The sequence below is a fragment of the Sceloporus occidentalis genome, unplaced genomic scaffold (assembly GCF_023333645.1).
Source record: "Sceloporus occidentalis isolate IW3139 unplaced genomic scaffold, rSceOcc1.0.p SCAF_3, whole genome shotgun sequence".
Classification (NCBI taxonomy): domain Eukaryota; kingdom Metazoa; phylum Chordata; class Lepidosauria; order Squamata; family Phrynosomatidae; genus Sceloporus; species Sceloporus occidentalis.
In genome coordinates this window covers 64,034,750-64,059,867 of record NW_028316983.1, presented here as the reverse complement: position 1 = coordinate 64,059,867, position 25,118 = coordinate 64,034,750, and positions in this window count along the sequence as shown.

Sequence of the window (25,118 nt, the reverse complement as noted above, 5' to 3'; positions counted from 1 at the left end):
CATATGAAGAACTTGACTTTTGGCTTCCTCATCTCAAAATTGGTTCTGTCACCACAATTTCATCATCAAGAAATACATAGGTTTTTATCAGCCACACCTCCAAATCAGAACAGGGATAGCCAAAAGCATCCTACTTTAAAAAACAGAATGACTGTCCGCACATGAATCAGCCTTTCTATATGCAGGTTGCTATCTTACACACTATCAAAACAGCATGCATTCCTCCCACCTTCATTCCCACCTCCTAATGGCCTTCTTTATTTCTTCAAAACTCCTGGAGGCCAGCTGCTGGCTAAGACATACTTGCAGAATTTTATTAAAGATAGCTGGAACTAGAAAGGTCCAAAGTGTATCATTCTGTTTGATGCACTGTTTCCCCTGAGACAGCATTTAATTGCTTTATCACCCAACCATCCCTGATATTTATGACTCCAGAGGGCCTGCTTTGAAATTTCTTTGCCTTTCACTCTCCATTACTGCTGCTATTCTAATTGACTTTCCTCCTAAGACAACTCAGAAAAACTGGCCTTAGCTGATATCTTCCGTGGCGACCAAGGAAGGAGAGGTGGGGAGGTTCACGTGGCCAGCCTGGCTCCTTGCTGTGGCCTGGCTCTCCCATGGAAAACCAAGCTGAGACGAGGAGGGGTAGCGTGTGGCCCTTCTGGGTGGAAGCCCCACACCCTCCAGCCAGAAGTCCCACCCCAACTGGACTGAGGCACAGTCCTGAGGGATGCCATTTCCTTCTTCTCCTCCTTCCAGACTTGGGCAGGGTATGTATGCTGTGTGCCTTGTAGTTGTTTCTGGCACCCTCTACTGGGCTTTTCTTGGTAAGTTTCACCAGCAGAGGTTTGCCATTGTTGGTCTCTGAGGCTGAGAGAGTGTGGTTTATAGCAAAGTAGAGTAACATCCAAACCCCACAAAATAGTGATATTTGGCACCACTTTAACTGCCAGGGCTGAATGCTATCCTGGGGTTTGTAGGTTGGTGAGAAATTTAGTCAAGAGCTCTGATGCCACAATAAACTACAATTTCCAGGATTCCGTAGCACTGACCCAGGGCAGTTAACACAGTCTCACACTGGATTATTTCTGCAGGGTGTTTTGGACCTCTGACTTCAGCTGTGGTCTTGTCCCCTGAAGTCCTGCCCCCTGAAGTCCTGCCCCCTGAAGTCCTGCCCCCTAGAAGTCCTGCTCCTGGCACCCGATGACACCTGGTGCAGCAATGCCACTGATTTTGGGCACTTGGTCTCTAAACAGTTTGCCATCACTGTACTAGGAAAAGACTTTGTAATATTTGATTTTATTTTTAAAACAGTCACACATCTCCATCCATAACATAACCACAACAAGACGTGATCTTGGACAAAAACCTACATAAAACATAACTACACCCTCTACATAACATACACAGACAACATCTATGAATTTTCTATTGTGATTATAAAAAAAACCATATTCTATAACTTCCTTTCCTCTACTCTCGAGTTTAACTTCTACTGAGTTCTTTTCACTTTACTTTTTCTTTGTATCTCCATCTTCTTTGTTTTTGTTGCTCTATCCATTCCACCTGTTTTTTCTTTTCCCCCCTGAATCTCAGACTGTTCTTTCCCTATTTTTATTACCAATACATATTATATTGTGATCTCTGATGTATCTTCATATTGTTGTCATTATTCTTATTCTTATTATTTTACTTCATTGTTGAAATCTTCAATTACATTATCTGTTCTTTTATTTGTTGTTTATTACATATTGTGTATATAGCTGTATCCTCTAAATAGTCTGATTTCCTATTGCTCTGTTTTTAGATGTTCTTTTATGTTACCCCATTCTTTTTCAAATTTTTGCAGAGATACATTTCTCAATAATTGTGTTAATACATCATTTCTGATGTATTCATACATTTCCCAATGCCACTCCTTTACGTCGGATATTCTTTCCTTTTTCTATTACTTGGCTTATATCACTCTTGCAGCTGTAATCACGCAGAACAAAATATTTCCATGTTTTTTTTTCCAAATTCTTCCTCTACCATAGTATGAAAACTTTTAGTTTCTTCTTCAAATTTATTTTGAGTATGTTTGATATTACTCTATGAATTTGTGCCCAGAATTTCTTTGCTTCAGCGCATGTCCACCAGATATATAACATAGTGCCTTTTTCTCCTTTGCACTTCCAACATCTGTCATTTATATCTTTGTAGATTTTATTTTTATTTATTTATTTATGGTATTTATACCCCACCCTTCAGCCCTAATGGCTATCAGAGTGGCTTACAATTATAATTTTTAATTAGATGGTTCCTTGCCCTCAGATTTTACTTAGTCTTTCAGCTCCCAAATACCATCTATACTGGACTTTATAATAGTTTTCTTTTAAGTGTGTGCTTTGGTAAGAGCTTAAAATTTTAAAGTGGGGCCATTTCTTTTGGCCACTGGAAGGAGGAGGAGCTAGAAGTTCTACAAAACTGCTGGTGGAGGCGCATGCCTAATGGCGCACAAATTTTTCTTTTCACACTCATTTCTATTTTTATAGTCTAGGGAGGTTTGGAGTACACAGGAGAAGGTCACCTTGGCACAGTGCTGGAGGACATCTCCTTGAATTTTACACTTTTCTGTTCACTGCTCCCTTAAGGGGTTTGTGAGGACTTGCTCAGAGGAAGTGAGACAGAGACTTGCCTTTGAAACTAGCTGGTAGCCAGGAGCTCTGTACATAACTATAATCCCAGTTGATTGAGCTCGCTAACAGAGATTGGGGATAAAGGCCAAGCCCGCATGGGCTCTTTACACTGGTATTTAGCAGGGGAAGCCACAGTCTTGTTTCAGTGATGTTTATCACACTATACTCTTAAAGTGCTACTATTCCACTTTGACTCCTCTAGCTGCCTCCTGTTGCATTCTGGGATTGGCAGTTTTAAGGAGGGGTATTTAGAATTATCAGGCAGAGAAGTTCCCAGAATGCAACAGGAGGCAGCTAGAGGAGTCAAAGTGGAATAGTAGCACTTTAAGAGTATAGTGTGATAAACATCTGCGCCTCCTTAAGACTTCTCAGTATGGACACTGAAGGACCTGCTGCAGTCACTTGCAACACTTGTGGGATGTTTGTCTTCTTACCTAGGGATATTGGGAACCTCACCTGCACCAAATGCAAGTTGGTAGCCCACTTAGAAGAGAAAGTACAGCAGCTGGAGGCCCAGGTAGCTACACTTCCGCATCTTAGGAAGCAAGAGGTTTTCCTGACCAGAACGGACCAGACGGTACTGGACAGGCAACACACAGAGGAAGTTGCTGGGGAGGTGGAGATCACTTCACACACAACAGAAGTATTTGGTTGGAGGAGTCTCACACACAGAAGTAGGGAAACCAGGGAACGCTCTGTGAGCTTGCAGCTACAGAATCGATTTTAATCTCTCTCTGTTATCAAGGATGATGAAGAAGAGCAGCAGGGACAGATTTCAGGGACAGAGCAGGGGACCCTGGAAGTTCCACCAAAGGGAACAGCTGCTACTAAGCCTTGGAGGAGGCGTGTGGTGGTTGTGGGGGACTCCTTGCTGAGAGGCACTGAACCAGTGGTTTGTGGGCCTGACAAGATGTCTCGGGAGGTGTGCTGTCTCCCTGGGGCAAAGATCCGTGATGTGACAGAGAGGCTGACAAGACTTGTCAAGCGTACTGACCATTACACCTTTCTTTTGGTTCATGTGGAAAACAATGATACTGCAAGGTACAGCCTTCAGAATATCAGAAGGGACTATGAGGCTCTGGGTAGGAGGTTGAAAGAGATGGATGCACAGGTTGTCATCCCATCTCTTCTCCTAGTTGAAGGGCATGGTCCAGGAAGGGAGAAGAAAATAGCAGCGGTGAATAACTGGCTCCGCAGATGGTGCCAGCAAGAACTATTTGGATTTTTGGATCATGGTCTGAGGTTCCATGAGGAGGGACTTCTGGCAAGGGATGCGTTACATCTCATGCCAGTTTGCAAAAACGTTTTTGCCAATAGTCTCAAAAATTCAGGAGGGCTTTAAACTGAGCTATGTGGGGGAGGGAGACAGTATTCTGGAAGGCAAAAGGGCTGGAGAAAATAGTCAAACTGTCATAGAGGAAACAAGACAAACAGTGCAAGGACTCCAAAGTGGGAGGCAAAAATGTGTGCACAGGCAGCAAGGAAAGGGAACACATGGTCTTAAATGTCTCTACACTAAGGCACAGAGCATGTGGAATAAACAAGATGAACTCAAACTCCTAGTACAACAAAGCAAATATGATATAATAAGTATCTCTGAAACCTGGTGGGATGAGTCTCATGATTGGAATGTAGAAATAGAGGGGTATAACCTTTTTAAGAGAAACAGGCCAAACAGGAAAGGAGGAGGAATAGCACTATATGTCAGGGACATTTACATCAGTGAAGAGATCCAGGACATCAATACTGGCAGCCAGGTGGAGAGAATCTGGATAAAAATTAAAGGGGAGGGAAACAACAAAGATGTTATTGTGGGAGTCTACTACACCACCACCACCACCACCACCCCCCAGTCAGATGGAGGAACTGGATGATGCCTTTCTGGAACAGATGACCACACATTCAGAAAAGAGAGATGTAGTAGTGATGGGTGACATCAACTATCCTGATGTTTGCTGGAAGTCAAACTCAGCCAAATCCTCAAAGTCTAGCAAATTCCTCACTTGCCTTGGAGACAATTTCACTGTCCAAAAGGCAGAAGAGGCAACAAGGGGATCAGCTATTTTGGATCTGATCCTAACCAACAAGGATGACCTAGTTAATGGGGTGCAAGCAGTGGGATCCTTAGGTGGGAGTGATCATGTACTACTGGAGTTTGTTATACAATAGAAAGGAGAAGCCAGGCATAGTCAGACATGCATTCTAGACTTTAGGAAAGCTGATTTTAGTGAACTCAGAAATACTAAAAGAGAAGGGAGTTCAAGATGGATGGGAGTTTCTCAAAGGAGAGATACTGAAGGCACAATTTCAAACAGTTCCAATGAGCAAGAAAAATGGGAGATATCTCAAGAAACCAGGATGGATGACAAAGGAACTTTCAACTGAGCTAAGTTTTAAACAGAACATGTATAAGAAATGGCCATCTGTCAGGGATGCTTTGATTGGGAGTTCCTGCATGGCAGGGGGTTGGACTGGATGGCCCTTGCGGTCTCTTCCAACTCTATGATTCTATGATTCTAAGTCTGTTGCAAGTGAGTGTTTCAGTCTTCTGTTCCAGTTGGTTTCCCATTCTTTAAGTGGTATATTTTCTCTGGATTCTTGAGCCCTTTTTTCCCTATGTTCTTTCATTGTTTCTTTCCCCATATTTATCATTAGTATCATTAGTGAGCTTCAAAATCACTTTCCTTTTTTTGTGGGTTTTTCGGGCAATGTGGCCATGTTCTAAAAGAGTTTCTTCCTGACATTTCGCCAGCATCTGTGGCTGGCATCTTCAGGAGATGCCAGCCAGAGATGCTGGTGAAACGTCAGGAAGAAACTCTTCTAGAACTTGGCCACATAGCCCAAAAAAAAACCACAAAAAATTATGGATGCCAGCCATGAAAGCCTTCGACGTCACTTTCCTTTTGATTACAAAAGTTAAAAATAATTAAATATTACTAATATTAAAACATAAGTTAGAAACAGCATAGTTAAAACTAGCAAAAACCATTAAAATATTAAGACAGCACATCACACTGCACAAGTAAAATCCACCCACCAAATGCCTGCCTAAATAAAAATATCTTCAGCTGCTGGCAAAAAGAAAGCAGGGAGGGGGCCAACCTAACCCCCTGTGGAAGGGAGTTCCACAGTCTGAGGGCAGCCATGGAGACTCTCTCCCGAGTCCTCACCAACTGCATCTGCAAAGGTGGTGGAACTGAGAGAAAACCCTCCCCTGCTGATCTTAACACTTGCTGGCTTGTATAGGGAGATATGGTCCTTCAGATGGTCTGGAGCAAAGTCATTTAGGTCTTTAAAGGTCAAAACCAGCACTTTGAATTCCACCTGGAAGTGGACTGGAAGCCAGTGCAGCAGTTTCAGCAGGGGACAGATATGATCCCTTTAGCGAGCCTCAGTCAGCAGCCTGGCCACAACATTTTACACCCCCTGAAGTTTCTGAACAGTTTCCAAGGGCAGCCTCATGTAAAGCAGCCAACCAATTTTCATGTGTGTGTGTATTCTCCATATTTTTGACTTGTAATAAGCATATAATAAAATACATATAAACAAGACAAAATGCAGCAACCACATAAAACATACATACACTTATTAAAAAAACTACTTCTACTGAACCAAACACTACACTAAACTACAATAAAACACCCACAAAAATACTAAACGTTGACTTCCCACTTTCTTATCTATTGCATTAGATATATAATTAAATTCACTCCCTACAAAAACTGAGTGGATATATACTTCTACATTTCTAAAAAAAATAAAAAAATAAATAAAACTAATTTTCAAAACCTGCAAGTGTCATCTTCTCACCTCTTTCATGCAGGAATTGTAAAATAGAGTCCCATTCTTTTAAAAAGTTGTGTATTGATTTTTCTTTGGTTAAAATAGATAATTTATCCATTTCAGCAAACTCAAACAATTTTACAATCCATTCTTCAACTGATAGAATCACTAGATTTTTCAATTTCTGAGCAAATAATAATCTGGACACTGTAATTATCATATATTGTAGAATCTTTTCATGATGTCACCCTATCTGGCCATCCATCAATCCCAATAAGAAACATTCTGGCTTAAATACTATTTTTTTCTTGAGAATATTTTCAATCGCCTCATGAATATGCCTCCAAAAGTCCACCACATATGGTAGAAGTTCCTTCATTTGACTCACACTTCCAGCATACATTTCTGACTCTTTTATACATTTTAAATAATCTACAAAGAGAAATTTGTAACTTTAGCCCCTTTCCCCACATTTTCTTCCATTGCTCTAAATCAATAGTATAAACAACATTTTGAGCTCTTTTTATCATACCCTCTTTAACCTGTTCATTTTCCAGCTCACATTTCAATAACAACTTATACATTTTACCAGTCAGAAGCTCATCATCTGGGCCCAGCTGTAATTCAAATTCTGTTTTATTCTGTTTAATTTCCTAAAAGTTTTTTTCTTTTTATTTTATACCTTTCTAGTAATGGTTTATAGCAATACCATTGGAATCTATATCCAATCTCCAACAACTCCTCCATTATTTTAAATCTATATTGACCATTTTCAAACATTCACATATCTTGATATGTTGCCCATTTTTCAGTTTCCTTTTGATCCATTTTATATAAAGCTTTTTCATTTCAAGAGGTATTGTAAGACACAGCCTCAGTTTGCATGCACACCAAATACTCAAAATGACACATCCTATATAATAATCATTAAACTTAGATTATCTCTCATTTTACTGTACCAAAGAAACCATGCCGACCAAACTTTAAGTCATGTTCTTCCAAAGCCAATCATTTTTTGACATAATGTCATCTTATCCTATTATTACTCAATGTTATTGTAATTTTTTTAATTACACAGTATTATCCTATCCTAGGAGCCCTGGTGGCATACTGATTATATGTTGGTACTGCAGCCATTCACAGCCACAAGGTTGTGAGTTCGATGCCAGGCAAGGCTCCAGGGTCCACTCAGCCTTGTATCCTTCTGTAGGTTGCTAAAATGAGTACCCAGCTTGTTGGGGGCAATTAGCTTACACCTTGTAAACTGCTTAGGGAGTGCTTAAGTGCACTGATAAGCACTATACTATTGTAATTACTATTGCTATCTTTTAACAAAACTGAATATCAGGCAGCAAAATATGTTTTCAGGTCAGGAAAACCCAACCCGCCTATAACCTGCTACATTAGCTTTCTCATATTCTTTGTGAATGTCTTTTGTTTGTTCATTTTAAATACAGCCACTTCTCCAATTTCTTCCAGAGACTTTAATAGCACATCAGTCCAATCCAAAGGGACTTCTAACACAATCATCAAATTATCCACAAATGCCTTTAATTTAAAATATTCTTTCTTCACTTTCAATCATTTAATCTTTTTGTCTTGTCTAATTATTCTCAATAATACTTCTAATGACAAAATGAACAACAAGAGTGAAAACAAACATCCTTGTCATCTTTGTATCTTGCATAGACTTGTTTACTCACCATTAACCATAGTCTGTGCTGTTTGAGTTTTAATCCAAATGAAAAAATTATTACCAAACTCCATATTCTCAAGTACAGCAAAGAGAAAATCCCAATTCAAATTATCAACTGTCTTCTCAACGTTTGAAAAATTAATGCTGCTTGCTTCTCATTATGTTGTTCCACATATTCCAATATATCTAGTACTTGTCTCATGTTATTACACAGCTGTCTTTTTTGGAGAAAACCACTTTGATCTTCATGTGTAAATTCTTGTAGTATCTTATAAATTCATTCTGCTAAGATTCAATTAAATATCTTGTAACCATTATTCAATAAAGAGATAGGCCTATAGTTACCTAGTTTCATCTCATCTTGATGTTAGGTGGAATTCTGAATTTATCTAAGAGTAGCATTGTCTAACCCACTATTCACCATCTCCCAAGGAATTTAACTTCTTCTGGAATGATCACTCAGAAATGTACTAAATGATCAAACGTGAAGAAATATTAAGACAGCAATTATCACTGAGCCCTTCCAAGAATAAAAAGGCTTGTGTGCAAGTTATCATATGCACATTAATTTGGAAGTAAGCCACATTGAATGCATAGAGGGGTCTTCTAAGTACACATTGTGCTTGTAAGTGTCTTCATATTTAAAGATGTTTCAGTGATAATGCATGAGAAAACTAATTTGCCTTCTCCCATGCAAGTACCTGCAAATAGGCAAAATGAATAACATGCCTGCTAATGCTGAGCACTCTTCCTTTAAACCATTCTAGGATCCCTGTGGATGGATTTCCAATGAGATTTCAAGGGGATAAGTAACTTTGAATCTAAAGAGAAACCTATAGACTTATATTCTGGATATATTTTTTTAATTTTACAAAATAATCTTTAAGGTGGACTGAAATCAATTTCAAAACTTAGGCCTGATACAGACAGGTGAAAAGCTCCGGTCTGTGGGCGGAGTGAGGGCTGAGCATCGCCACACTCACACCCTTCCCCATGCTGCCCAGACGCCATATTTTCAGGCACCCGTTCAGATGGTGAGACTGTTGATGCTGTCCCTTTGGCACAGCACCCAAACATGATCAAAGGGGCATGATCAAGGTGCTTAGTAGGGGCTATGATGCCTCTTCAGAGGCACAAAAAGGAGCTGGAAAAACTAGCTCCTTTTTGTGCTTTGCAGAGGCCGGATTGGTGCCGGGGTGTGCATTTGCTAGGGCACGGATCCAGGGCAGAATGGGGCAGCATCTCATCTCCCCTTCCTACCCGTTTGTATCAGACCTTAGTTTATGAAGTTGAAAGATTATAGCAACTGGACCCACTTTTTCTGTTTTCTTTGCTAGATAGCTCTGAAATACTTGTCAGTTTAGAGCCCAGTAGTGTGGCATAGTGGTTTGAGTGTTGGACTACAACTCTGGAGACCAGGGTTCAATTCCCTGCTCGGCCATGAAACTGATTGCAGAAGTTGGAGGTAGGAGAAGAGCAATGTTAGGGGAAGCAATGGCAAAACCCAATGATAGGTTTACCTTAGGGTGACCAGAAGTCAGAAACTACTTGAAGGCACACAAGAGCAACAGCAGAAGCAGCAACAACAACATCAATTACTTTATTAGAGCCCCTTCCAAATATGGGTTTCATCAAAATATCCTGCTTGAGGTTTTCTGCAGCCCATCAAGCTTCTCTCTTAGAATGGAATACAACAACCAGAAATTCCTAGAGAGTCCCACTCCCACCCCACATCAAAATTAGTTACTTATTACTAAACTTACAAGGAATTTTCTGTATTGTGCTTCCAAAGTTTCCAACCTCATATATTTCGTGTTGGGATCTGAGCTGGCAGTGAGTCACCAAGCACAAGATCTTGGGCCTGATGTGGATATTTCATGAAAATGTCAACCCAATGTGCAGCTGCTTAAAAAAAAGACACAAATTCCATATTGGGCAAAATTAGAGAAGGAATCAAAGTATACATCTTTTATACCATTATATTTGACATACTGGTCTGGACACCAGAACTGATCAGAGATATTTTAAAGGTGGAAAACATGAGAATAGCACTAACAAAAAAAAGTAGGGGAAACCAAAATTATCAAGAAGCTGGAGTAAACCTTCTGTAAGGAAAGATAACAGTGTTGGTGCCTTTGGAGATGTTCAACTTAGAAAAAAAAAAGATATGAAAATGGGAAGATGTGAGAGGTGTGTATTTATACATGGTGTGAAGAAAGGGGATAAGGAGAAGTTTTATGAAATATTGTGAGAAGTTTTACAATTCTCAGACTCAGATTCATTGATGAAAGCTGAATGGTGGGAGATTAAAGATTGATAGAAGGATGTACTTCTTCACACACTGCATAGTCAAACTGTGGAATTTGCTGCCATGGGAAGTAACTTGGCTGTGAACTTGGAAGGCTTTACAAAAGAAATGGACATATTCATGGGGGACAGGGCTTTCATGTGTTACTAGACATGTTCGATATTTCTGCTACTACCAGAAATACAAAATCTCTCTGCATATTAACTGATGGGGAAAAATGGGAGGGCGTTTTCACTGAGTTTGTGAGCTGCTAATGGAAACTGGTTGGTCACTGTGTGCACTGAGGTATGCTGGGCTAGGTGAGACTATGGTCTGATTAGTCTTGGCTCTTAGGTTCTTAATTGTTGCTATAGCTGCCAAAACATCAGTGCTAAGATATTGATTTCTCATTACCAAGAATTGGTTTCTATGTTTCTGTCCTGCTTAATTAAAATTGCATGGAAATAAGGTGAGGGGGTGGTGAGAGAGATGGTAGGGGGCAAAGGCTCTGCATAGAAAGAAGACAATGTTTTCAGTACAGGTATTCAAGGAATTTGCCTTGATTTTACAACTCTGTGGTTATTAATTTAAGCAATACATTCAGGTCTGGCCCTGTTATTGTTCAGAGCACAAAGTACAGTGGCCACCCTAGACCACAGTTTTTAAACCTCTACAGCTGGACAGGATGAGGTTTAACACATATGTAGCCCCCTTTCAGTCCCACCTTCATTTTCTCTCTTGAACTGTTTTAGTCCACAATATTTTGTGAGATCCATTGGATGGTCTTAATAACTAGAACAGAAACAAAACATTGTGTAGTGGTTTAGTCAGAAACAACTTGAAGGCACACAACAACAGCAACTATGTACTTAAAATTTAAAACCATGAATTTGTGGACACACTGTTTGGTTTTGTTGCTATTTTGCTGTGGTGGTGGTGGTGGTTTATTCCTGTCTAGAAAGCCACCAGAGGGAAAGAAAGATCTCAACATACTTGCTAATCAATCTCAAGTGATGACACTGAGCACTTAGTGTGAACTAGCTGCAAAGAAAGAGAAACCAGTTCTTTGATCAAGTAAGGGAGACTGAGTAGATTCGATCATGCTTCAGTTCAAGTCAGATCTCAACTGCTTCATGGTAAGGAGAGAATTTACACCCAGATGAGAGCTGATACATTTACTGCTTTACCTACATAATTTCTACACTTAAGCTCTATTCAGGCATTATTTAACACAGTCATTGAATCAACATACAAAGAGTGGAGTACCAAGCCTCAACCCTTCCATTGTTGCTTCCCTCATATATAAAGTGATAAGTCTGGAGATCATGTGTTCCATGTGCAAAACGTCCAACCAAGCAAGAACTCTAATTTCTCCAGTGCCTCTTCTCACATAAAGTAAATAAATACATTGGAGATTTGGTGCTGGAGAAGAGTGCTGAGAATCTGGTGAATGGCCAAGAAGACAAACAAATGGGTCCTAGAACAGACCAAGCCAGAGATCTCCCTGGAAGCCAAGATGACCAAACTGAGGCTGTCATATGTCAGGCACATCGTGAGAAGGGAGGACTCACTAGAAAAAAAAAATAATGCTAGGTAAGGTGGAGGAAAATAGAAAAAGAGGGCCACATGCTAGATGGTTGGACTCTATTAAGAAGAACACAGGTATGAGTTACAGGGGCCAGGTGCATCCGGTCACCATGGCCCCAGCATGAATGGCGCAGCTGCAGCTGCAGCCTAGTTTATTGGGCCTGTCTGTTTGAGGCCCAAGTCACCCTATCCTCAACCAAATTTCTCAGGACTTGCAGACTCATAGCCATGACTTTCTTGATTGAATCTATCCATCTGGAATGTGGTCTTTCTCTTTTCCTGCTGCTTTCTACCTTTCTAACCACTATTGTCTATTTTAGTGAATTGTGTCTTCTCATGATGTGGTCAAATTATTACAGGAGCTAAGCAGAGCAGTGGAGGAAAGAGAGTCTTGGAGATGTCTGATCCACAGGGTTGCCATGAGTCGAGATTGACCCAAGGGCAGTTAACAACAAAACGTCTCACATAGAGATAGTTCCCATGTGAGCAGGAGGTCTCCTCTTTAAACTGTTCACTTTTCACCAGTGGTAGTTGGTGGCTTCCATGTCAGTGAGGTGGAACCATACATGAAATGAAAGCTCAGCATCTGTCCTCAAATTAGGTTAATCACCATGGATAACTCCTTTACAATTAATACTAAAACTTGAAGAGGATTCATTGCTGTACTGAGTTGAATGTCACCTGCTGTCACTGCTTTCTACATGAAAACAACAAGGAAGGGGGAAAGACTAGGCACTCCTTTCTTAAATATTGATTCAATCCAAATGAGCAACAATGAACTTTAAGATAATAGGAGAGGCCTTAAGGTAATAGGAGATACCTTGGAGAGACAGAGCTGAAGAGTGTTCCAGTAGTTTGATCTTGCATTCTTTAGTGAGAATTAAGAAAATCAAGTCTTTTGTACTTTTTACAGATAGATTTATGAGTGTAAAGGCAGAAAGTCTTGTATGGAGCCATCATCTTGACTGCATTATGCATGCTGTCAAATTAGACAATCATCAGAGCTCCTAACAAGTCAGTGAATCACTTCTTACTTCAGCCAGTGCTAGAAGTTTCCATCAATGCCATCTGCAATCTTGTCTCAGAGTAAAGCCAATACATTCAAACACATCAGCCAAGAAGATCTAAACCTTTTGGTGAAACCAGTGCCTGAGAATACCATGACTGTTAAGACCAGAAGATTAATTATCTCAAGTCTGCCCAGCCTGTCATCTAAACACTCCCAGATGGCAGGATCAAAATGATAAATAAAACATGTCCCCATACCTCCAGTTTTCCTGCACCTGTTTTTAGAAAAACAGCTGCATAAATCATTCTGATTATATTTAAGTGACAGAGGCAAATGGTTAAAACTTGAGGCAAATCCTGGACACATACTGAAGATAATGAGCTAAAAGCTTACAGATGCCAGTATGTCAACAAGCAAGTACGTTCCCCAAATCCAGTACTGTTGTTCCACAAGACCATATCTTCAACCTGTGCATAAAGCTATCTGTAGACAAATTTAGCTTTTGTAGTCAATCCCAGATTGAGACAGGCAAACAAGGCACAAATATGGTCACATGGGACCCAAAAAGACAGGCCAAAATAAAGCTGCTTCAGGTCACTTTGGAGGTATGCTGTTTAAATGACACACACATCTTAAGAGGCCAGAAGCTGTGCCAAAGTTATGCTGCAGTCCTTAGGACTAGAGCGTGGCTTTGGTGTGGCTTCCAACCTCTTAGGATGCATGCATCATTTAAACAGAATTACTGCAAAGTGACCTGAAGCAACATTATTTTGGCCTGTCTGGGCCCTTGGTTACCTTGTGACATCAACATGGGGTGGAGAGAGTTTGAAGGCATATAGAAGCCAACCCTGCCACCTAGCTGGGATATTTGCTTTTCCATTGACACTTTCCATCCCTCCCTGGGACAGGCATTGCTGGTCATATAAGGGCTATGTAGGATATTCTCCCTCTCCTCTCTCTCTCTTGGAAAATTCACATTTTCCTAGGGTAATTTATTTTTGCACCTATCCTAGAGTGTAACACTAGGTCCAATTGGCTGTGAGTTGAATACTGGTACTAATAGATAGGCCAGATATAGTCAGATCAGATCAGGTGCATATCAGATCAGACACATAATGGATAAATTATCATTAAGTACCCAGAGGCATCTTGAACATATATGGGGATTCTTACTATTTGCTACACAGGATTATTGAATTTGTAGCAAGAAAATGGCCCACTTTCAAGTCTGAGTGGGTCACATACTCAGTGACATGGAGTTGAAGGACTATCTAGATGATGGGGACAGCACTTGTTCCAAAGTCAGAACTAGATTAACCCCAACATTGGAATATAAATTTAACAATTTTTTACTATTCCAAATATCCTGTGTATTAAACCAATCATGCTGGAGCCCTAGGTTGCTTCGTCTTTCTGTATCTTGCCTGTTAATTTTTCAATATGGCAATATACAGAAAATCCATGAAGAAAGCCTTTTCTACTATCACAGATTTAAGATGATTTCCACATGGATGTCTTCAAGCCTATGTAATTATTAACTTGAATTTGACACTGAATTGTAATTGAGGGAATGTAAAAAACAAATGGTATGAAAAGCCAGTGTTCAAATATATACTTTTTAACCAGCCAAACCAGCTGTCCCGCTAAAATACCTTCTCATTCAATTCAGCAACCAATTTCTATCCACAGTCATTCTACCTATTATAAATGTGTTGTGACAAACTTTTTTCCCCTTCAAACATTAGAATGCCATGAACATGCTGTGATGTCAGTACAGTGCAGTCAGTCCAGAAGGCTTCAGAGTTATGAAACTTGTGATTTGGGGGGGTTCATTTGATAGTAGAAATTATATTTACCAATTGTCCTGACAACTATCTCACAGCTGTAGCAGTGTGCCAAGTGTCATAATGAGGAAATGCATAAGATACTTCTTTATCTTCTTTAGTTATAATAAAGAATGAGGAAGAATGATGGTAAGTGGATCCATGGGAGGTGGGAATTTGGGAGGCAAGACTCCCTGACACAGAGAAGAATTTGACAGCAATAACCTTGTATTTGAGACAAGCATTTGAGCCCCTGATTTGCATATTTTCAAGCTAAGAAATGTATAAAACTCAGAGTCATCACTAATATATGAAGCATAAGGTACTCAGAATCCTAGCCTCATCACAGTCTAACGAAAAGTGCATCTTTAAACAATATGCTTAGAGAGGATTTTACCATGTTATTGTCATTTTGTTGAAAAACTCCTTTAAATAATTTTTCTAGACCATGCAGTTTACTCAAAAGCCTCCAGAGGAAAAGGGATAGTTGCACTAAGTAGCTTTAATCTATTTTGTCAGGGGAAAAAACTGTCTAACAGAATTAACATTGTCAAAATGTATTGTTTGTTGTAAACTGTCATCAAATCCATCTCAGTTTATGGCAACCCTATGAATGAGAGCCCTTGAAGGCCTGAAACAGATGGGCCAAAATGTCAACTGTTGGGCCATGTTGGGGACATGGCATTTAGACGACACATGACCCAAATGCGGCTGGAAGCCACTCTGATGCCACTCCAAGGCAAAAAAAAAAAGGCCAAAAAAGAGCAGACAAAAACTGCTCCTTTTGCCAGCCTGGTTCAAAATTTGGGTGGCTGCCTGGATCAGGGCCGGGCGCATGAGGTTGCCATGGCCCCAGCACAAATGGTGCAGGTGCGGCTGCAGCCCAGTTTTTTGGGCCCATCTGAGGCCCAAGCCACCTATCCTCATCCAACCTGCTCAGGACTTGCAGAGTCATAGCCATGACTTCCTTGATTGAATCTATCCATCTGGAACATGGTCTTTCTCTTTTCTTGTTGCTTTCTACCTTATTAAGCATTATTGTCTATTTTAGTGAGTTGTGTCTTCTCATAATGTGGTCAAAGTATGACTGCCTCAACTTAGTCCTCATGGCTTCTAGGAGAGGTAAGGTTTGATCCATAGAACTCTTCTCCAGCATTACATCTCAGCTGTTTTGATTCTCTTCATATCTGCTTTCTCCACTGTCCAGCTTGAAGGCACATAGCACCAAGAATTCCCTTGAATATTAAATCTTCTGGAAGCCTAGGATGATGACTATATCAAAATAAAGAGGTAGTGGGTTATGTATGTATTTTGCATTACTCTCAGTTCTCCAGATTATTGTACTAGGTCACAAAAGTAGGGATTTTAAAATTTGCCAGGTGACCATATTTATTGATATGGATCTTAGGCTAGGATGTCATTAATTACTTTTATTGGCATGCTTCAGTTGTCATTCAGTTCAAATTCTTTAACTAATTGATTCACTTAGTGAATTAAATTGGTTAGTTGGTTTGTTGTTGTTCATGAGAGAAGGGATTCTTCCCCCAAAATGGTCAGACTCAAAAGGGCCTTCCCACATCAACCAGGCTCATGACTAGTTTCTTTCAAGTTCACATGATGCATGCTCTGCTCTTGCAGCGCACTTTAATTTTTCCGATTTGAAAATTCCCAGACATAGCCATTGTCCAATTAAAAAGATTGCGTGTACAGCGCTGTGTAAATTTACAGCGCTTTATAAATAAAGGTTAATAATAATAATAATAATAATAATAATAATAATAATAATAGTTTGGTTTTTGCAGTTTAGAGAGCCATTTTTCTTTAAAGATGAGGTCAGTTCCTTCAAACAGTGAACATATGTAAATAGTCAACACTCTAGCTGCCCTTTTGAGCACTTACTTGGAGAAACAAAAACCGCAAAGTTGTAAAACATTTGCCATATTTTCATTTTAATGACTCACAGAGGGGCGTTTTCATGAACAAGGGAGCTCACCTTGGAATGCCTTTATGTGTTTCAAGCAGAGGAACAGGTTATTATCAAGCCATGTTTAAATGAACTTCATTTGCCTCACTAGTTCACACTGAACTAGTGTGAATATTTAAGTGACCTAAGTGGGAAAAGCAAAAAGTCATGGAGCACTCTAATCTTAAAATGCACAATGTATTTTATTTCTTAAAGAACTATTTATTATTTGACTTATAAACAATGGCATCTTAACTTTAGTCACTATTTACTATTGTGGCTCCCTATTGGAATATTTGCTTTTATTGAAAAAAAAAATCAATAAACTACAGCACAGGTTGAGTATCCCATATCTGGATTTCCAAAATCCCAAATACTCCAAAATCCAAAATTGTTCACATGGGTGGCTGAGATAGTGATGCATTTACTTTCTAATGGTTCTGAGGATTCAGTGTACATAAACTTTGTTTCATGCACAAAATTATTAAAAAAATATTATGTATAAAATTATCTGTATAAAGTATATATAAAACATAAATTAATTTCCTCCATGGACTTGGGCCCCATTTCTAAGATAAATCATTATTTATATAAAATATTACAAAAAAAAATTCAAAACACTTCTTGTCCCAAGCAGACTCAATCTATACCAAAATCCCCAACAATATATGGAAGCATAGAACATCTTTGTTATATATCATTCATATAACATAGCATATGTTATATAGCAATCATATCATAACCTTTATGTAGCAATCATATATAGAAGCAGAGAAGAATAATCATGCATAACAACACCATCCAGCACCACATTGTATTACAGTACTTTAACCCACATTTACAAAATATGCAAGCATCCACACATTTACTGTCTGTTAAGTCTGTCCATCTGTAGCTCAAGCAACAGAAACTTCCATATCACTTCCTAATAATACTAGAAATAAAAGAGAAGCCAGGTTTGCTGAGGTAATACTCAGCTTCATTTCAGAACCTGGAGAAAAGTGAAAGAAAATGATTTTAAAAGCCATAAATGCACTCACACCCATTTCTGTTGTGTACCTTCAAGTCATTTCCAACTTATAGTGACTCTAAGGTGAACTTATTACAGGGTTTTCTTGGCAAGATTTGTTTGGGGTGGGGTGGTTTGTCTTTGACAAAAAGAACAAGAGCTGGAAGAAAAAGGTGAAATATTGTGGGTTTGATTATCCCTACATAAGAGGTGAATGAGAATTTAACCTAACTGATATAGGTTACAACTGTGATGTGGGAAGCTGTCTCATGAGTCACCCAGAGGGGAGACCCATCTGAGAGCTAGGAGGAAGCCTTAGGAGTTGAGTCAACTACACATTTGGAGGCTAGTTAGGGAGACTCCCATATTGCCTTTGGATGTCATGGTGATCCATTTGGCCTCGTGTCTAGATTAGATCTTTGCTTCTGTTTCAGATTTTATTCTGACTTCTATTTAGTTTAAATTGCTGGATCACATAGGGTTGGGGGTGTCTTTTGGCCATTTATTTATTTATTTTGTGGTGTTTTCCCAGCTGTATGTTCCATACTGTCTTGTCTAATCCCTCCCCCCCCACACACACATATATTTATCTATTGATAGTATAGTTACTGGCAATTATTTATATTGTGTATTGCTCTAGGAGGTTCTGAGCCCCTTGGGCTTAATTATATTGAAAGGTGGTATACAAATACTGAAACAGTGGTGATGATTCACTCAAAGCTTCAGGGAAATGCACTATTTGAAGGGTGTGGTTAACAGGATGATGATGACTTCTGAATGCAAGTGGGATGATGACTTCAGCCCATGGAAAATGTCAGCCAAAAAAGTGCACTTGAAAAAGCCAGCCCTAAAGAAACACTGAGGTTCACTGAGAAAGCTACACACCCCTGTTTGTGTTAACAGTAAGACATCATCTACTAATCAGATAAACAGCCCATGAGACAGAAGAAAATATGGAAGAAAGGGAGAGAGGAGGCAGAGTATTTGAGAGGCTGAGTGTTCAGATTATTTAGCACTAATTGTGCAATTATTTTATTGCATGGCCTGAATCACTGGGAAAAAAGGTATCCTTCAAGCCTAAATTTTCCCTAATGACGAATTATCCCATGTTTGGAAACACAGTAATTATTTCTTAAATACAAGTTGTTCTCTGAGTAATCTGAGAGTTTTTTCTCTTGGGTTCTGCTGCAATACAACTGAGCAAATAGCAATCAATTTCATACTAATATAAGGTAGTAGATTCCATATATGGGAGAAGAAGAACTAAAAATACAGCATCAGCTATAATGCATAGTGATGGAGCAGTAGGAATTGCCAGATGGGGTCAAAATCTCATCCATCTCACCTAATGATCCATTCTCAACATCAGCTAGTACCAATTGCTGGGTGGGATGGTACAGGAAAATCAGAAATAAATAATTGTGAAATAACTTGTCTTCCAAAAGAATCCCCCCTCCTTCTCCCTCTGTGTTTAATTTATGACTGGCTTCTGTCTGGATACAGGAAGGTTTGTATTCATTTCAGAGTTCATGAAAATTTTAAATCTTGACTTATAAATGGTTAGCAACATTCTTGTACAATCTGTTTTGAAGATCTGCAAAGATTCATTACTTGAAGTTGTCCCTGTGTGATAGTTCTTTCTGCATTATGGAGGAATGTGTGGCTCTTCTCATGTTGCTTGGCTGCAGTTCAAAGGAGGGGTGGGGAAAATATTTATAATTCTTTGATTCCAGATTTGAAATCATTTGTCAGGAAAAATATTAGATTGGCTCAGTTTTCTCTGGTAGTCAGAAATTTTGAAATGCTGTGAAAAAAAGTAAATAAACATTTAAAAGCAAGGGAAAAAGTACACATATTTTCTGTTCAGCATTTTTTTCCGGTAAAAATATGTACTGTATTTCTCCATGGAATAATTTCTTGACAGCACTTTGAGATGTTTGCATATGGAGTAAAGACTGCAGAGAAATCTTGAATTTCCCACAACTGAGAGAAAATTACAGTGATTATTCATCTTTGCATGCAAAGAGAAAATAATCAAGAATTTACATCCCCAAGGCAGGATAGCCAATGGTGAGGAATGGGATAACCGAACAACATCTGGAGAGTCAATCAGTGTTCTAAATGCTGACTGGCCACTCCATAAAAGAAGGCTTCCCTTAGTAGTTGATCATATCTTTCGTCTAAAGTTGTTAAATAAAGGATGGATTTGCAATGAGTTTGTTGCTCTGTTCCAAAATAGGCATCAGTCACCATGTTTCTGCCTGCATGTAAGTCACTGTGATATATGGTATGATTATTCACTTTTGGTGATGCAAGGTAATTTACGATCAGCATTGCTAGAATCATCCAAAAATCCCTGTAGAATCTACATAAGGAATAATTCAGGAGGTATTTTCCTTTAAAAAGGAAGGAAGGAAGGAAGGAAGGAAGGAAGGAAGGAAGGAAGGAAGAGCAAAAGAGACCAACATATCCATATAGCCCTCTCAACCCACTCAGTCACAAAGTTGGGGACGGTTTAATGAACCCCTTTCTCAATACTGTTTTTCAGATTAACACTATCTGCACTCTGGGGCAAAATATTCAAGTCCCTATAGCATAAGTAGCAGCTTCACAGTGTGTGTGATTTCAGTTGAGAAAATGGTGTGGCCATAGGTGTGTGCGTTATTTAAAAGATAGGATGGAACAAATTTAACATACTGAAATAGTCAGATTCATCCATTTCTTCAATACCAAAGCTAGGGACAAAATCAAGGCAAGAATCTTTGCATGGTATGTATGTGATTTATATCCCACCTTTTTCCCCCATATAGGATGCAAAGCAATTTATAAGTTGATGTTATACAGGAAAGACAATTTTTATAGAGTCACTCCTTATAACAAAACAGCTAGTGCTGCCCATGCAAATAAATCTTAGCTTGACAATGTATGAGAATTTGTCAATTAATTAATCCAGTTTACCTGTATATGAATAAACCAATAGCACTAAAGAAAAATAAGTACTTTTTGCCTCAAGTAAAGACTGGACCACCGTTTTGGCACAGCTTCTGGCCTCTTCGGACGCATGCATAATTTAAACAGCATACCTCCAGAGTGACCCAAAGCAGCTTTATTTTGGCCTGTCTGATAAGAGATAAGTCTTACAGATTTCAGTGGGGTTTACTTGCAAAGAAATTTGTAGAACTGCAGCATTACCTGCTCAGGAGTGCCTGATGCATTCCCTACTTGTGGCTAACAACTCTTTTTTTTTTCTTTGATGAGTAGACATTTCTAAGAATTAAGCCACAGCAATGCTATACCACATGACAGCAATGAGTTGCATCAAACTTTTTCTCCTTGTTCTGTTGCACAGCATTAATGGGCAGGGGATTGGAGAAAGCAAGGTGCCATTTTAGAAATGGAAGAGAGAGAAGGGAAAGCTGTCTTCTACAGTGACACTCAATAAATCAGGGCATTCTTAACAATTTGCAATGTATTTAATTAATGAAATGCTGCAACCCTAGAAATATCCTTTCTGGATGTTTTTCTACCTCACACCACTCTGAAAAGTCTCTTCTAACTTTGTCCAGGCAAAAGATGTAAGACGCAACAGCCATTAAAAACAATGCCATAAAAATACGCTTCTCTCTCATAGCAGCTAATTCTCCACTAATATGTTCTTAGTATTCAATTAGCATTTATGTAACACTGCAAAGGATTATCCTATTAAGCCTAAATTAAGTACCTCCTTCATTAATTAACATTTCTTATTTCAAGTACTGCCAACATTTCTCCAAGGAAACATAATATTTAAACCAAACAAAATGTTCACAAATCATGAAAAGGACAACTCCCCACTTCCTTTAGATCCTTAGAGGAGTGGAGTCATTGTAGAGTTTTCAGGGCAGGTACATGACCTTTTGTCCTCTCAGAATGACACACATTTCAGACAGTTATAAAACCACAGCTGAGGCTTGGCTGTTCACAGCTCAGACACTTATTATTTTTCTACAGAAGAGAAGTACAGTTATGTAGTGCATCTGCACCACACCTACAGCTTTGTTTGTCTATTTGTTTTTAGGGTACAATTGGATACAACATGTGAATCTGGAAAACTGATAATGTGTAACTGGAAAAATGTGAGGGAAGCTTGATATATTAGACTTACTATTATGCACTTAAATGACATTGACAGTATGTTGACAAATTAGTAACTAAGTTTCAAAACTAAGTGCCCAAACATATCCTATAAACATAAAGTTGGAAGACACTACAAGGGCCATCCAGTACAACCCCCAAACTTCTTTCTGTCAGAACCTTCTCCCTTCACCTTCATGTTTGAGCAAATAACACTTTGCTGCATCCTTGTACATCTGTTTGAAATGTGCTTGTACCTTAGGCCTCTCTGATGACCTATGCTTTATAGAGAAAGTTATCCCCTAATCAAATTGTACCTCAAGACGTTTAACCTGCAATTGTGATATTTTAAACTGCTTTTATTCGATGTTTTATGGAAATATATTTGTGATTGTAACTGTATTGTAATATGATGTGTTGTATACTTTTTTCTTGAATTTGTGAACCACTTTGATCTCATTGGAAAAGTGGTATAGAAATAAAGACTTTTTAAAATATATATGCTGCTTTTTCTGCAGCCAATGCAAAACAGCTGGTCTATGGTGCCTCTCAGCCAAAGCTGGCATATTAACTAAAATGTTGTTCCAGAAGCCGCATTGACTGCAGTGTAATGGACTAGTTTTAAGCTGTAGGCTGCACTGTATTTCCACATTACCACACTACAATTTTATAGTGCTGGTATTCTGCTTTTACTGCTCTGGCTGCCTCCTGTTACATTCTGAGGCTTGTAGTTCAGTGAGGCCTAAATGCTCTCTGCAAAACCCAGAATGCAACTGGAGGAAGCCAGAGTAGTTAAAGTGGAATAGCAGTATTGTAAGAATGCAGTGTGGTAATGTAGTAAATGAGACAGTTTTGGTAAAAATAAGAGAGTTTTTAAAAAGGTACCAATTTTGGCAGCCCCATGGGTGGCAGTAAGAGAAAGTAATCCATGCTACCTGTGATGATAATCAGTGGCTGTTTGATAGAGGGCAGAGCTTTCAGAAACCATGTACTACCTAGCCCGTCAAAAAAGTTGTATAAGGAGGTACTGAATACATCCATCTGCAGTGTCCAAAAGAGCAGTTATATTAACAGAACACTCAAGATGATCCCAGCTAATGGCCCTGTGTGCATGGGCCATGATACTTCGGGGGCAGCCTAATGTATCCTAGTCCTGCAGTTGCCCTGATATCCCTCTGTTACCTGGCCATCCATTGCCACACCACCATGGCTATCCACATGGGCATCTGGCTGAGCCATCCAGAAGTGAATGTGGTACCCAGTGCATTGTTCTTAGAGCAAACAACCCATGGTAGTGTTGGATGTATCAGGTGGTTCAGTGGGACATCCATGCAGACAGCCAAACCATGGCATGGAAATGGTGGCTCCAGATCTTCCCAAAAGATCCAGAGCAAAACATATATTCCCCAGAACAGGGGGGAAAGGGCCTTTTGGCCCATGCAGAGAACCAAAGACAGGAGAAACTTATTTTTGCCCACTTTTTTTACATTGTGCATAATGTTATGTACTTCTATAATGTTTCCCCTCTCTATTTTGCTTTATTGAATAGAATAGGTCCTTGCTCATCCAATGATAATGGAAATTTGTCAGTTTTTACAGCTTGAGTTTGTGGATATGGTTCCTGGAGAGCTGAGAGCCACCACATGTGTGCTAGATCTTTGTCTTTTTTGGCTTATTAAAAAAGCCAGAGGGGGACTGGCTGAGTGAGTTGAGTACCTAGTTAATATCTCACAAAAATAAGTCAGAGTTCAAGCATGCCTAAAGGAGGCAGTTATAAGACTACTGTTGAAAAAGTCCTCCTTGTTGTACAACTCTTGGCCAGTTTCACATTTTTGGGTGAGGAGCATAAGGTGGCCTCCAAACTCCAGGTGGTTTTAAATGAGACAGATTGTCTAGAGCCATTTCAATCTGTTATGGTTATGGGACAGGGACAGCTTTGGTCATCTTGGTAGATGACCTGCCCCAGTGAGAATGTGTGCCTGTTTTTCTGCTACACCTCTCAGTGACATTTGATATCACCAACTATGGTATCCTTTTGGGCTGTGTGGCTAGGATGGGCCTTAGAAACTCCAGTGACTCAGAAAGTGGTAGTAGGGAATTCCTTTTCAACAAATTGGATTTTGGCCTGTTAGATCCGTCAGGCTCAATTCTGTCCTCCAAGCTATTTAAAATATACATGAAAATACTGGGTGAAGTTGTCTGGGATTTGGGATGTTGGTGCTTTTAGTATGTCAGTGACATCAAACTTAATAACTCCTTTCCACTTCAATGGAAGGAAGCTGTTTCAGTCCTAAACCAGTGCCTGTCATCAGGCATGGACTAGATGTGGGTGAAAAAACTGAAACCTAATTCAAATGAGATGGAGATGTTGCTGATCAGCTAAAGGCAAATCAGCCTGTTCTGAATGAGGTACACTCCCCTTTAAGATACAGGCCCACAGTTTGAGTGTTTTCCTAGGCTGCATCTGCATTGCAGAAATAATGCAGTTTGACACCACTATGGCTCAGTATGTAGTTTGGAATGTAGTTTGTTGTTGCTCAGAGCTCTCTGACAGAGAAGGCTTAATACTTCACAAAACTACAAATCCCCAAATTCCATACCATTGAGCTATGGCAACTGAAACATTAAAACATTGTCAAACTGCATTATTTCTGCAGTGTAGATGCAGCAGTGTTTCCTTAATATTTGGGGAAACTTATTAGCTCAACAGGAGGTCTGCAAGATGTTGGGTAACTTAAGAGGATCTTTCCACCTGTGCATACCACATTAACTGCAGAGAAACTCTCATTGCGTGAACAAAATAGTTTTATTTAGAAATGTGAAAAGGTTCATGCAATCACATAAAACCAGTGCAACTTCAAGAATCATACAAGGCTAACAGAAAGAAAGGTGTGAAAGGTTAGATAGTGAGAAACAGGAAATTAGAATGGGTGATATTTGCCAGTCCTGAAGAGAGGATTCCATAGAAGATTGAGAATGGCTCAGATGGAATTTGAACACAATGCAGAGACCAGAGCCCCAGTTTGCCGTCTGTAGCAGCAAATTGGTCATGTGTGAGACAAATATTTATATCTGATTTATAGGGTACTTGGTGCTATCCTGCCATGTTGTTGTTGTTCTTCTTATTATTATTATGCTTTACAGTGCATCCTCGCCTTACGCGGGGATCC